This window comes from Idiotropiscis lumnitzeri, unplaced genomic scaffold, assembly GCF_059441095.1.
Source record: "Idiotropiscis lumnitzeri isolate Australia: NSW breed Sydney's pygmy pipehorse unplaced genomic scaffold, RoL_Ilum_1.0 HiC_scaffold_65, whole genome shotgun sequence".
Lineage (NCBI taxonomy): Eukaryota > Metazoa > Chordata > Actinopteri > Syngnathiformes > Syngnathidae > Idiotropiscis > Idiotropiscis lumnitzeri.
The window spans coordinates 1,135,042-1,148,926 of NW_028283603.1; the positions used below are offsets into that span (position 1 = coordinate 1,135,042).

General features: G+C 40.3%; 1 long non-coding RNA gene across 1 annotated transcript; it reads right to left on the reverse strand.

Annotated features, from left to right (window-relative positions):
• Positions 1-6,505: 6,505 nt before the first annotated feature.
• On the reverse strand, positions 6,506-7,403 carry LOC148315660 (uncharacterized). Its single transcript, XR_015840712.1, has 4 exons — positions 6,945-7,403; positions 6,806-6,854; positions 6,664-6,729; positions 6,506-6,589 (listed from the first exon to the last, which is right to left on the reverse strand). It is a non-coding gene; the product is annotated as an uncharacterized LOC148315660 (long non-coding RNA).
• Between the last annotated feature and the right edge of the window lie 6,482 nt (positions 7,404-13,885).

Here is a 13,885-nt window from a genome sequence, read left to right on the forward strand (position 1 = left end):
CTGGGAGACCTTTTAGGAATTTTATGTTTTTAATCAACTTTTGTAATTGGTTGTACAAGGGTTGATATGAGGTATAAATCCATACAATATTGTCAGGTACATTTCTCATAACATGTTGACAGTCTTCCAAAACACGTTTCACAAAATATGTTTTCCCACAACCGCTAGGCCCTGAGATCAAACATGAAAAAGGCACTTGGAGACGCGGATCGAATTCGACCTGTGATAATTCCATTTTCCCCTTAATAACCAAAAGGCACACTACGTCCGTCCGGCAAAAGTCTTCGTTTGTCGTAGACCACCCTAAACTTTTTGACGAATGAAGTATTTCTGACGCGAAACCCTTTTTTATCACGGACGATGCTGTGTTGTGGTGTCTTAAGCGAGTGCGTGTCGGGTTCGTTGCCATGCGTCGTGCTGGATATGTATCCCTCCACTAAGTCTTTGACACTGTCAAAGTTGATGTTTAGACCGCTTTCGTGCGTCTGTGTGATACCTTTAACCTTCATCACCGTTTTTTTAGTATCTCGAGTTTGATAGGCATAGCTTTTAGGACCGGCCGAAACAAATTCCTGAATGCTGTCACCGTCCAATTCATCAGTCAGATCACCGAGATACTGGCCTAGTTTTAGAGCCGTTTCCCCATCCCTGACCACGTAGATGAGGCTGTCTGTGTCAGTGTATAGAACCCTGTCTTGTAACTGCTCCAAAAATCTGTACATGAACAATCTTGCATGGGCTGTTGTAAAGCAAGCCACAAAGATGTTTGAGGTGTCGGAGGGTCGTGAAAGAATGTTCTTTTTGTCGCTGTATTGAATCATCGCGGTGTCTGATTTGATGAAACCGAAGTAATCGATGTCATACAAACCCGAAAACATGATTTTAAAAAATTCTTCGGGTTTGTTGGTCAGTTTTGTTTGTTTTAAATTATCTCTCTGACCATATTTTCCCCAGAGAGAATTTAGACAAAGTTTAGAAACCTGTCTCTTACCAGGATTCACTTTGATGCGTTCAGGATCCAGCCGGATACCTTGATGTGTCATGTAATCATTGATGTATTTGTCCCTCCCCACCTGATCGGTGACATTGGATGGATAGCCAGAGGCTTCCTGCTTCCCCTTGAGGAAGGTGTTCATGTAAGCTTTAAAGATGTTATTGCTCACTGAGTCGAAATGCCACACCTCCACAATTTCAACCAATCTGTAACCAAGGTCAAGAGCCTTGTTAAACTCAATAGTGACCCAAACACCGAGCAGAGCCCTGCTCTCGTCATCGTGGTGACACGATGAGGTTTGGTTGTTGATTTCGGCACATGTTCTACAGAGAGGGAACGTCAGTTTACCTTTAGCTGTTTTGTAAGGTAACAAAGGCAACAAGAGACCGCGTGGTGGGTAGACTTTGGCTTTGATCAGCCCGAAATATTTACGTGGGTCGGCAAAGTCTTTGCGGATAACGATCGGATGACCGAGAGGATAGGCGCAGTTGCTGTTGACATAAGGATACAGAGAGGTGACATCGACATAGAACACTTGCTCATTCAGAGAGGCCGTGTATCGCAATGTGAATACGCTGGTTCTGCCCCCGAAAAGAGCCTGACGTGGTGCTAGGGGTTCAGGATGTTGATAAGTAAGCAGGAACTCTTTCACACCCTGATGAGTTTTCTTCATGTTCAACCACACGTGTTCTTTCATTACCGTGAGACGCACACACGGATCCGATTTCAAGGTCGAGAGTTTCTTCTGGCTAATATCAAACAATTCTTGAAAGGTTTGATTTGTCAGAGGGAAACGTTCAGTTGGTGTATAACAATCGGGACAACCGTGGTAGAAACAACCTAGATATTCAAAAACATGTTTTACACCATCAATTTCAACATAGCCATCCACGACGTAGCGACCGAGTTGTTTTTCACCCCCGTTCAAAGCGTGTTGTATAGGCAATTTTTGACTGTGTATGATCCACTCCAAATACTGGATGGAAGCATGTGAGAAGGCTTTATATTGTCTCGCGTAATTATCGGATGATGTTATAGCCAATGTCTGAGGTTGGAGAAAATTGGTACGGAAAACGCCCATGCATGCTGATGCTATGGTGACATAATTGAATGGATCGACGCCTGTCTCGTTTAGAAACTCGTTTCTAAATTTTGTACAACCCTCGGTTAGAATGTCAACATCGTTTTTGCAGTACATCAGCGCCTCCTTCCTGAAATCAAAGGTTCCCCGACATTCTCTTTCATACCATTCAAGGAATTTGGTACGGTTGGCTGTTGTCATGCGTTCTAACCCATATTCACATGGTTGAGGATAGGAACCCACGTAGTTGAGATTTTCCAATGAGCTGAATTTGTGAGGGAAATACCCTTTACATTGATCTTCAAAACCTAGAGTTTTAGGCATTGCGCTCAGAGGCATGGGTAAAAATGATAGCGAGTCGATGAATCTGAGACAGTTTGACTCAAGCTTGAGACATAAGATTTTACTACCAGTCAAGATAACCTTAGGAACGAGACCCATGTCAATCATCGCTGATACAATGAGCTGGGAATCAAATGAACGAGCATTGTGGGCTATAAGAGTGGTGCCTTTGTAACGAGGTTTTCTGAAATGCTCAATGAGCTTTACGGCGCAATCAGGTCCTACCCATTGATGTTCTTCCCCTTGGAGTGATTTTGTGCAGACCATAAAGGGTTTGTGCACCTTTTCCTGATCCTCATATGTTTCAAAGTCATAGAAGACGATTTTTTCACGGGGTTCTTGTTTTGGGAGAGGTTGGATATAACACTGATGTTGTTCCCTAGTTATATCAGTATCTTTCAGCGGCATTTTACATGAGACACATTTTTTAACTAAACAGTTATGTTTTGCCTCTTGTGTATTATTGGTCTTGTAATAGTTAAGGCCGCAATCTGGACATTTTTTGTATCTATCGCAAAAGCTGCCAACTTTTCCACCGGTTATTTGATGCTTGGCATAGCAGACAGCGTTTCGACATGATTTATTACAGCCCTTGCAAAGGATGGGTTTCAGAGGCCGAGTTTTACAGGTCGGGTCTATGCAAACATGACAATGTCCGGGGCATTGATGTAGATTCTTATTATTGTAACCCTTGTAACAATAACAACAGAAATAACTACATCCCATCAAACCAACTGGACTTTTCACGCCGTAAAAGTGTTGATTTTGTAAAAACATCACCAAGGGATCTGCGGTTTTGGGGTATTCTGTCTCGAAATGAATCAATGGTCCAAACTCTCCTTCTTTTCTATATAGAACCACAATCTTACGACCCAAAAGCGTCTCGAATTTATTGATATCATTAAATCCTACAGGGGTCGTCTCATCCATCCCAACAGCTCTTTGATACTCGAGTGCTTGTCGATAGATCTCTTGCTCCGTCAATGAGTTATCCATTAAAAGCGCTAACGATGTAGCAAAGCATAGTTGTGTATCACCCGGATTGTTCGGCACCAGTAAATGCTTTCTTTTTTTAACAAGTATTTCATGATCCAAAAGACTGCCTATTCGACGTTTTTGACCCATACCTCCGCGAATATCACTTACAATTTGGATGACAAACTCTAGTTGTCTATCAAACAGGACTTGTGCGTTAGACTGTACGAGTCGATCGAGCAGATTTTGAACAGCGTTTTCACATACGTCGGGGTCGTCTGACATGCGAACCGTCTCATGTATATTTACATTTTCCCCCACCACTTCCAATTGAACCATATCCCCAGGCAATACGTTCGATAATGCATGATCCATCTGTTCATTTATCGAGCCCATGATAGCGGTGTAAAATGTTGGAAAATCAGTGTTATCAACGGGTTCTGGTATGTTTAACGGGATCCTGAGTTCTGTATTATTGAAACGATCTCGTATGATTACCCGATGTCCACCTCTCTGTTCAACTGAATCCTCTAACGATTGGTTGTTTAAATGGTCACCTGAAGTTTGAGTTTGACCGTTTGATGTGGCTGGTGCGTTTGTGAATTCAGCAATCTGCATGGGTTCATGTTCATTTGGATCGGCCGGTGCTTTTGTGATTTCATCTGATGTGGATAGGGCGTTTGTGATTTCATTTGGATCGGCCGGTGCTTTTGTGATTTCATCTGATGTGGATAGGGCGTTTGTGATTTCATCTGACGACGCAGGTGCATTTGTGACATCCTCAGGCTGCGAGTTGTCCTCATCTGGCGTGGCAGGTGCGTTTGTGAAATCAACATCATCAGTTGTCATTGGTTCGTGTTCATTTGATGTGTTCTGCGCGCTTGGTAAATCAAGAACTGAGTTTAATAATGTTAGTTCGATAGGTGGCGTTTGTGCGCGATCGTTTGGGCGTATATGACCATCTGATGTCTGTGTTCCCCCCTGCTGATTTAATGAGGGGACTGATAAATGAACATCCGCTGTTTGTCCATTATTGTTTGATGTGAGTAATGCTAGGTCTAGTGGTTGTGATTGCGTGTGTATCTGGTCCCTTTCTGATGTTTGTATTTGATCGTTTAACGCGAATATTGTTAGATCGAGCGGTTGTGATTGCGTGTGTATGCGATCATCTGTTGTTAAATCAAGCGGTTGTGATTGTGTGTGTATTTGACCGTTTAATGCTAGTATTGTTAGGTCTAGAGGTTGTGTTTGATCATTTGATGTGTGTCTTGTTAGATCGAGCAGTTGTGTATTATCGTTCGCCATATCGCTGTTTTGGGTCTGTTAGGTCTAAAGGATTATAAATCGCCGATTTGTCTTATCGCCGCGAATGGATCGTTAGGTATGCTTGTACTAGCGTCTGACACCATAAACAAAAGCAATGATTTCTGTAATCTAGTGGAAATGTATATGGTATACTACACAATAACAAACACACACGGATTATATATCAGAGAAATGTTACAAGAGATAAAAATGAAAATACTACATCACCATGGATTTGTGAGCTTCTCAGCCAGATCTACCAGTTTGTTGTAAGTACGTAGAACTTCTGTTAGAACCTCATGACGTTCTCTCTGAAGCCTGACTCGCTCATTACCTGGGATAGGACTTCTAGGTCTGATTGGTTGCTCATTTCGACGAGACGATGTGGTTGATCCTGGATTACCGATGGCACCTCCTTCCATGTGACGTGCCCTTGATGGGTTCCCGTTGGAGCCTCCTTCCATGCGACGGCCCTCTGATGGGTTCTCATTGACACCTCCTTCCATGCGACGGCCCTCTGATGGGTTCTCATTGACACCTCCCTCCCTATAACGTGCTAGATATGACACACGAGAAATATGTAAGATCTTCAATCATCTCAAAACAGGAAAAAATATAAATAGAAAGTTAATAATAAATTAAAAAAATAAAAATTTTTACATGATTAAAAATTATTACGGTGGAAAAATAAAAAAATTAAAAAAGTTGAAAAATAATCAAAACTTTTAATTAAAAGACATACTAAATAAAAAATTTAAAAAGTTGAAAAATAATCAAAACTTTTAATTAAAAGACATACTAAATTAGAAAATTTAAAAATATTTAAAAAATAAATACTTAATTAAAAGTAAATAAAAATTGTATTAATAGTTAACCGATTAATCAAATCAATAATAGAATTATTATCTCAAAAAACCGTTTATATAGCTACACATTATATAGCTACACTTCAAATAGGACAAGTATAATAACACATTCAAGATCCTTCGAAGAAGGCCGATCGGTAAACACAAGATGCTTCCATAAGCCCTTACAAGATGACCATCCGCTAACCATAGTCCACATATCGTTACACAATATATAGCTACATCTCAAAGACGATAACGCCTCGGAACACATAGCATCTGGTTAGCAACACATTGGAAGCTTAGCATACGGTAATAACTCGGAACACATGTCACCAACAACAGCTATCAAACATATCGTTACACAATATATAGCTACATCTCAAAGACGATAACGCCTCGGAACACATAGCATCTGGTTAGCAACACATTGGAAGCTTAGCATACGGCAATAACTCGGAACACATGTCACCAACAACAGCTATCAAACATATCGTTACACAATATATAGCTACATCTCAAAGACGATAACGCCTCGGAACACATAGCATCTGGTTAGCAACACATTGGAAGCTTAGCATACGGCAATAACTCGGAACACATGTCACCAACAACAGCTATCAAACATATCGTTACACAATATATAGCTACATCTCAAAGACGATAACGCCTCGGAACACATAGCAAATGCTGACTACAGGTCATACACAGCAGCAACATGCAGCAGCAACATAGCATCTGGTTAGCAACACATTGGAAGCTTAGCATACGACAATAACTCGGAACACATGTCACCAACAACAGCTATCAAACATATCGTTACACAATATATAGCTACATCTCAAAGACGATAACGCCTCGGAACACATTCAAAACATCTCTGCCCTTGTTCACACACAACCGAACAGATATGTTATAAACATTAAGAATCTATTTATATATTATGAGACTTTAGAAACTTACAAAAAATGTTCGTGTCCCCCTCCGGCGTATTCGACGGGAAAGACGTATTCACCCGGAAGCGCACTGTTGTACTTCCGGATGTCGCTGGAACAGAGAGAGAGAGAGTGTGTGGGATAGCGGTCGAGGGATATTTTAAATCTGTTTGCAACTATATTCACCTTGTTCTGGTGGTGTTTCAAGTTTCACAGTTACTTGCGTGAAAGCGGATTGGTGTGTCTGTGTGTCTGTCATAAAATAGATAAGACATCGAGTCAGTTTATAAGAACTTTTGAATCATAAATATAATAACATTAGACTTACAGGCTGATCTACGTTGATCATTCAGATGATCCTCTGTAAAACAGCATTTCTGAGTATATATATAAAGGTATGGTTTAAACAATATTGTTTAGCAAACAAGCATTGTTAAAAATAGATGAAATTATAAGTATTTACTTACGCTCCATTGTTAGGCACTCCTTCGTTTGTTCACGACGTCCTCAAAGATCAAAGTGTTATCCTTACGATCCAATGTTAAGCTTTTCCAGCGCTCGCTCTAGACGTCCTCATCAGAGTTTGAGAAAATTTCTGTCTCTGGTCAAACACAACCATCTATTTAACCCTCCAACCCGAAAAGAAACTCGTGAGCGAGTCGCTATCTTTTTGAAACACCTGAGGGATTAGTCTTTTTCGGTTCAGCGGGAAGTTGAACAAATAATCTCGTGATCTGATAAAACCTACTGGTTTATGCACAACTCCATACATTTCAGGAACTCCTTGAAAAGGAAATTTTTTTTTCAATTTAATATATAAACTTTTCACTAGGTACATAATTGTGATGTGCTGTGTTTCTTTGTGCCCTATTCAGTACTAAATTCCATTGCACTGTCTTATTTATTTATTTATCTAATTTATATATTTGTCTGTATTATTGTTGTATTGCACTGGAGAGGGGAGCCCCATAATCTCGTTGCACACTTGAGTACAATGACAATAAAGGGACTTCTATTTCTATTTCTATTTCTATAATTCCACACATTTCAGGACCTCCTTATTACAGATTATTTTTTGTCAATCCCTTGAAAAGGAAAACTTTTGTCCAATTTAATATATAAACGTTTCACTAGGTACATAATTCCATACAATTCATGACCTCCTTATTACAGATTATTTTTTGTCAATCCCTTGAAAAGGAAAACTTTTGTTCAATTTAATATATAAACGTTTCACTAGGTACATAATTCCATACATTTCAGGACCTCCTTATTACAGATTATTTTTTGTCAATCCCTTGAAAAGGAAAACTTTTGTTCAATTTAATATATAAACGTTTCACTAGGTACATAATTCCATACAATTCATGACCTCCTTATTACAGATTATTTTTTGTCAATCCCTTGAAAAGGAAAACTTTTGTTCAATTTAATATATAAACGTTTCACTAGGTAAGTACATGTTCCTGTTATATTACCTTTAAACATTAAACGTTTCATACTTTGATTATTCAGAGTGAAATCGAGGCTTCTGCTATATTACCCTTAAGGCACTAGATGGCAATATTGAGCTATGTTTTCAAACACCTTGAGAAGTAATGTCGTGAGCTACTCACTATCGTTTCAAACACCTTATGTTCGTAATCAGAACAAGTAAACATGACTCGGCAGATTTTACAAAAAGGTAAGAAGGAGGAGGGTGGTCGCCCGGATGCCCACGGCTGCCCATCGATCGACAGGATGTCGCCACTCACTATCTTTTGAAACACCTTGAGGCTGCTGCAGGCTTGGAGGGTGTCTATGCAAGACGCCGCGTCTTGCCCGGACAAACCCCCAAGCCTGCACAATACCATGTTTAAACTTATGTCGCTGGGAATATGTCCAGACATGTTTGCAAAAAGGGCAAATATCAACCGAATAAACATATTATTCAAAGGTAATAACAACGCCTGCTCTTCTCAACTCGTATTATTTCACTCGTTTAATTTAATTTTATACATCTACATTATTTAATTAGATATAGCTCATTTCATTGGATGCTTTATATACTTCAGATATTTAAATATGGATGACCTATATCCACCGAATAAACATCTTATTCAAAGGTAAAAACAACGCCTGCTCTTTTCAACTCATATTATTTCACTCGTTTAATTTAATTTTATTTATTTAAATAGAACATTGCATTGGATGCTTTATATACTTCAGATATTAAAATATGAATAACATAAGTACAGTTTGGGTTGGGGACGCACGCACGCAGGGAACACATTGTTTTTAACATAAGAAGCATACAGTTTGGGAGGGGGGCCAAGCCCCCCTCCCAATCACACACACAACGTCATCACAACGAGACAAAAAGCGTAATTCTGTAGGCGGGGGCCCTTGGCCCACACACACACACACATACAACGTCATCACAACGAGACAAAAAGCGTAATTCTGTAGGCGGGGCCCACTTCGACAAAAGCGTAATTCTGTAGGAGTGGTATTAAACCTTCAACGGGCAGGGAATATGTAAATATTTTGAAATAGGTGGCTGGAGATTGGATAGTTTTAACACAGGGGCGGGGATAGCGGCCATTTTGGACAAAAGCGTAATTCTGTAGGCGGGGACAACGAGACAAAAGCGTAATTCTGTAGGCGGGGCTATGACGTCATCAAAATTTAAAAAAGCGTAATTCTATTATCTCTTTTGTATTTATTCTATTACTTCTTTTTGTATTTATTTAATTACTTCGACTTTTACCTGCTGGTACGCCGTCCGGTGTGCCCTGGCATTCTTCATTTATTTATTCATTTATTCATTCATAACTGACAGCCTCGCGCTCCGCTCATGCCCGGGCGGAAGGTGTTCCTCTTCGGCTTAACAACCACGCACGCCGGCCGGTCTCCTCCGGAGCTCTCGCACGGTCCCGAACGGAGCGAAATGTCGCCCCGCTAGTGCCCGGGCGGAAGTTGTTCCTCTTCGGCTTAACTGCCACGCACGCTGGCCGGAGCTCTGGTACGGTCCGAACCGCGCGAAACGTCGCCCCAAATCGTGCCCGGGGGAACGTGCTCTTCTTTGTCCACTCTCCTCTTCGCCCACGTTCTTCTTCGGCGGACGCCAGCCGTCTAACCACTCCAGCGCCCCGTCGTGCCGCTCGGCGAAACTACAATGCCCCCGAATATTTTTTAGACCCGCGAAGCACTGAACCCGCGAAAGGTGAACCGCGAAGTAGCGAGGGTTCACTGTATTGCAACCAGATACCTATAAAATGTCATTTAATTTGCACTGTTTTGATCGCCACTGTTTTGCTCATTGAACAACAAATGAAAAGATGAATCATACACAGTGTTTGTAAAGATAATTGTCAATGTTTTATTAAATGAAATTCCAATGTAAAATTGTGTAATATTGTGTTATATAATGGGTCTACAACATACATTTCTCACAGACAAGTAGAGCTTTTTCTCATGAAATGTGTTGAAAAAAAACTAACATTTGAACATTGTTTTGCGTTACAACATCCGTGTTTACTGGTCATAAATTATTAACTTAAGTTTAATATACACTACACGAGCTGGGTAGCCACCACGCCTCAACCACCATAACAAGTTCGCTAACCCTTTAAGTCGAACGAGGTAGCTAACATATCGGGTTCAATTTGTACCAAAAATATGCTGTTGTGCCTTGTGTCTCTGTATATGTCGTCATGACGTGTCATTTGACAAAGCCTTGTGTCGATGTTAGTTGTCGATGTAACAGTCTATGTTAGATGTCAATGTATGTCTATGTTAGATCTCAATGTGTCGATGTTAGATGTCAATCTATGTGTCTATATTAGATGTGTTTATGTTAGATGTCTATGTAAATGTTTGTTAGATGTCGATGTGTGTAAGATGTCTATGTAGAGGTTGGTTAGATGTCGATGTCTATGTAAATGTTTATGATGGATGTCGATGTGTCTGTTAGATGTCCGTGTTTGTTAGATGTGATTGTAATGGTTTATGTTATAGACGTCAATGTAAGTGTCAATGTTAGATGCCCATGCATGTTTGTTAGATGTCGATATATGTGTCATTGTTACATTTCAACGTAAATGTTGTTCGTGCAAGTTTCCAGTCCTCCAGCCACGTGACATCATGCGCGTCAAAGTGATAACTCGTACATTTCACGGAGGGAAAAAAAACAGACACCATTGGTAGTTTTGACCGGGAAAAAAAAAAATCATTTATTTTTTTCGAACACCTCATGTCTCTTTCAGCGTAAGAATAAACATGACACGACCAAAATAAAATATACCAACACAGGCAAATATTTAAGGAGCACTCAAGAGATACACTTCAGCTCATTTAATCCCACCTATTTTTACTAACGCAAACCCTTCAATTCTAGCGCCCACAGAATAGTGTGCTATAATGCTATAAAAATATGGAGCCTTTACCTGACAGCGTTTGAATATAACTGAATTCCCATTGCTCACGAAAAACTGAGAAACTAAGAACAAACATTTCAAGCACAAGCTTGACTTGACTTCAACAGTTCTATTTTTTCTTTTGTGACAGCTCAGACATCAAAATAATGCTTTCCTTCTATAAAATAAAAACAGCATGACAAAAGGTGCTGAAATAAACTATATACGGAAGTGCGTGAGTGACAGTGTGTGCATGTGTTTTTGCAACGCATGTGTACACCCCGCCATACAAATTACACAATTCGTTGGGTATGTGGTATACACTTAAAAACAATTGCCTTGGAGCAAGTGAACACAACACGTCTCACACTGTATACATGCTGTAGAAGGGCTGGGCGATATGACCTCAAATCAATATCGCGAGAAATCGAGCAATTTTACCTCGATAACGATAAATGCACAATAAATTCCCACGTGGACTAAAATCAAAATAAATGCAGGAATTGCATATTGACTGTTTTTTTTATTGACCAACTGGTACACTTTACTTTCAATGAAAAATAAAAGTACAAAAATCATTTGTATGAACATTCCAAATAGCTTGCAGGGTTCGCGGTTAACTTTAAAAACTGCTTGCCCATAGGGCAAGTGCCACTAAAATTTGCCTTGCCCGAGTGGCCAAATTACTTGCCCGACTTGGGCAAGTGACAATTTTTTTTCTCTAAGAATAAAATGTTTATGGTTGTAAAATGTGCGCCACAAATGTAAATAAACATATAATCTGATAAGCATAAATTAATCTTGTTTTCATCATCAACCATGAAACCCTACTCACAAGAGCAAATGTATCATCCTGTGCAGTTATTGAAAATGTTAATTGTAGTTTTAATAATTAACAAATCTGCATGTTAAATTGGGAAAATGATATTACAGCAATCCAGATGATCAATTTTAAGTCCAGGAGAGCGTATTAATTGAGGAATCACATGAGTAAATTATGAGTGTGGCAAATTTAGTGCCTGTGGTGCTGCCTCCATAAATTTCATAGCATAAACAGAACACAGTCACTGACACTATGTCAGGTCACATCATGGAGCTAATGAATTAACAGCCAATAATCAAATATTACTCCCTTCCTTACTCACAACTGAATTGTCTACTTAAAAATATTCGAGCTATTTTAGTCATGTCAGAGGAATCCGAAATGTTCGGATTTGAACGAACTCGTCGCCACTCGTAAACATGCGCAGAAGGTAAGAAAACTTCCGGCTGTCAATTTTCGGCCAAAATATCGTAGGTTTTTGTTGTGTTTTTCAAACTTCAAATGAGGATGCTACGACAGCGAGTTCCAATACTGCGGGATTTATTGACGTCCACTTTAACTCGACATTCACTGAACTAACTGATCCCCGTAGCGCCCGCCCATTACCCCCGATAAGGCCAATGGACCATACCAAAACATAAGGGGTTGTCTGGGTTAAACCATCACCATACAGTGCACACAAACAGATCACACCACCGTTTTCGTCAAAATTAAAGATATTTGGCTGCTTTAAAAAATGCTTGCCCGGTCGGGCAAGTTGCCCATAATTTTACCTTGCCCGTGGCCAAATTTCACTTGCCCCGGGCAATCGGGAAGCGGTTAACCGCGAACCCTGAGCTTGCTTTGCATGACTTGAACAATGTCACAAAGAAAAAGGGTACCTCTTGCGAAATCTTTTTCTGCAAATAGATTGCGCCAAGATGCTCTCATGATGTAAATAATGGCAAATAAAAAAACGCGAAATAAAATGAAAGAAAATGTCAATGCAAGCCAAATAAACAAGTGGGTATTATCGGGGAAAATGTGCCGTCTCGAGTACTCTGCTGCGCAGTCGCCACTTGTCATCTATGTAATGCACAGTTAGGCTCAATCAGGGATCCATGTTGCGACCCGACCACAAGTCGGATGTAGATGCAAAATGCTTGACATGTCTAAGCTCCCGGCCCGATGTAGTCCATATCGGGAAATACGGCTTTCATGAAGCGTTTAAATCCTGTGCGCGCCACGTAACTAGAGGAGCTTTATCTTTAGCTATGTGCTAGGCTATCGCGTCCACCTCTGAGACGTTCTCTCGTGTGGTGTCGCCTCCGTTCATGGGCTGTTGTCACTTGTCGAACCTTGCTTCTCACTTTGAACTTTCAGCACAGCATGGTTGTGTTGTGGGTGGTGAGAAAGCTTCTGGATTTGAATCGCCAGCAACGAGAGCGACAGACGGGTGGAGTCACATGACTAGAGGCGCTGTAGCGGTCTTAAAGGGGCATGAACATTGCCGCAGACAAAAGGCTTTTCTTTTTTTATTCATCGAATTTACCGACATGGGCAAAATGATTTCGGTCATTGTAATAAATTTCGGTAACGGTAAATTTTCGGTTTATCGCCCAGCCCTATGCTGTAGCATGGCTTTCTTTGCCGTGGGTGTCAAATATTTTACTTTGTTTTCAGAGTGCTTACAGACCTCTTGGTTTTGCCTCAAAATAATTGTCTGCAAAGCAGTCTGTGCCATCCGCATCATTGATGTGCAGGAGTAGCTTGTTGGTAATAAATAGCTGCAAGAAGTCCGCTGTTTGCCGCAGCATCCAGTGGTCCAGCGCTCGCAGTGAAAGTCTTGTCTGGCAGCCCGAACCATCCCCAAACATTTCGAGATGCACGCCCACTAAATTCCAGAAATATAAACATGGACAAACTTGACATTCTTCCAGATTCTGTCTCTTTGCATTGTTTTGAAGTTACTCCTGCAACTTTTCCACTTCTTCGATCCTCCCCATTGTCTGAAAAAGAAGTGTATATTTTGATTTGAAATAATGACCTCAACATACCAATACATTTGTTTATCATCTGAACTGGATTATTTTGAAACAACATTTGGGATGGACATCTGGGATTTGTTGTTGTGTATATTCAGAGTAATCCTTTTCTTGTATATAGCTAAAGCAATAGTCGCTGGCCTTGAAAATGGGTACAAGACTTG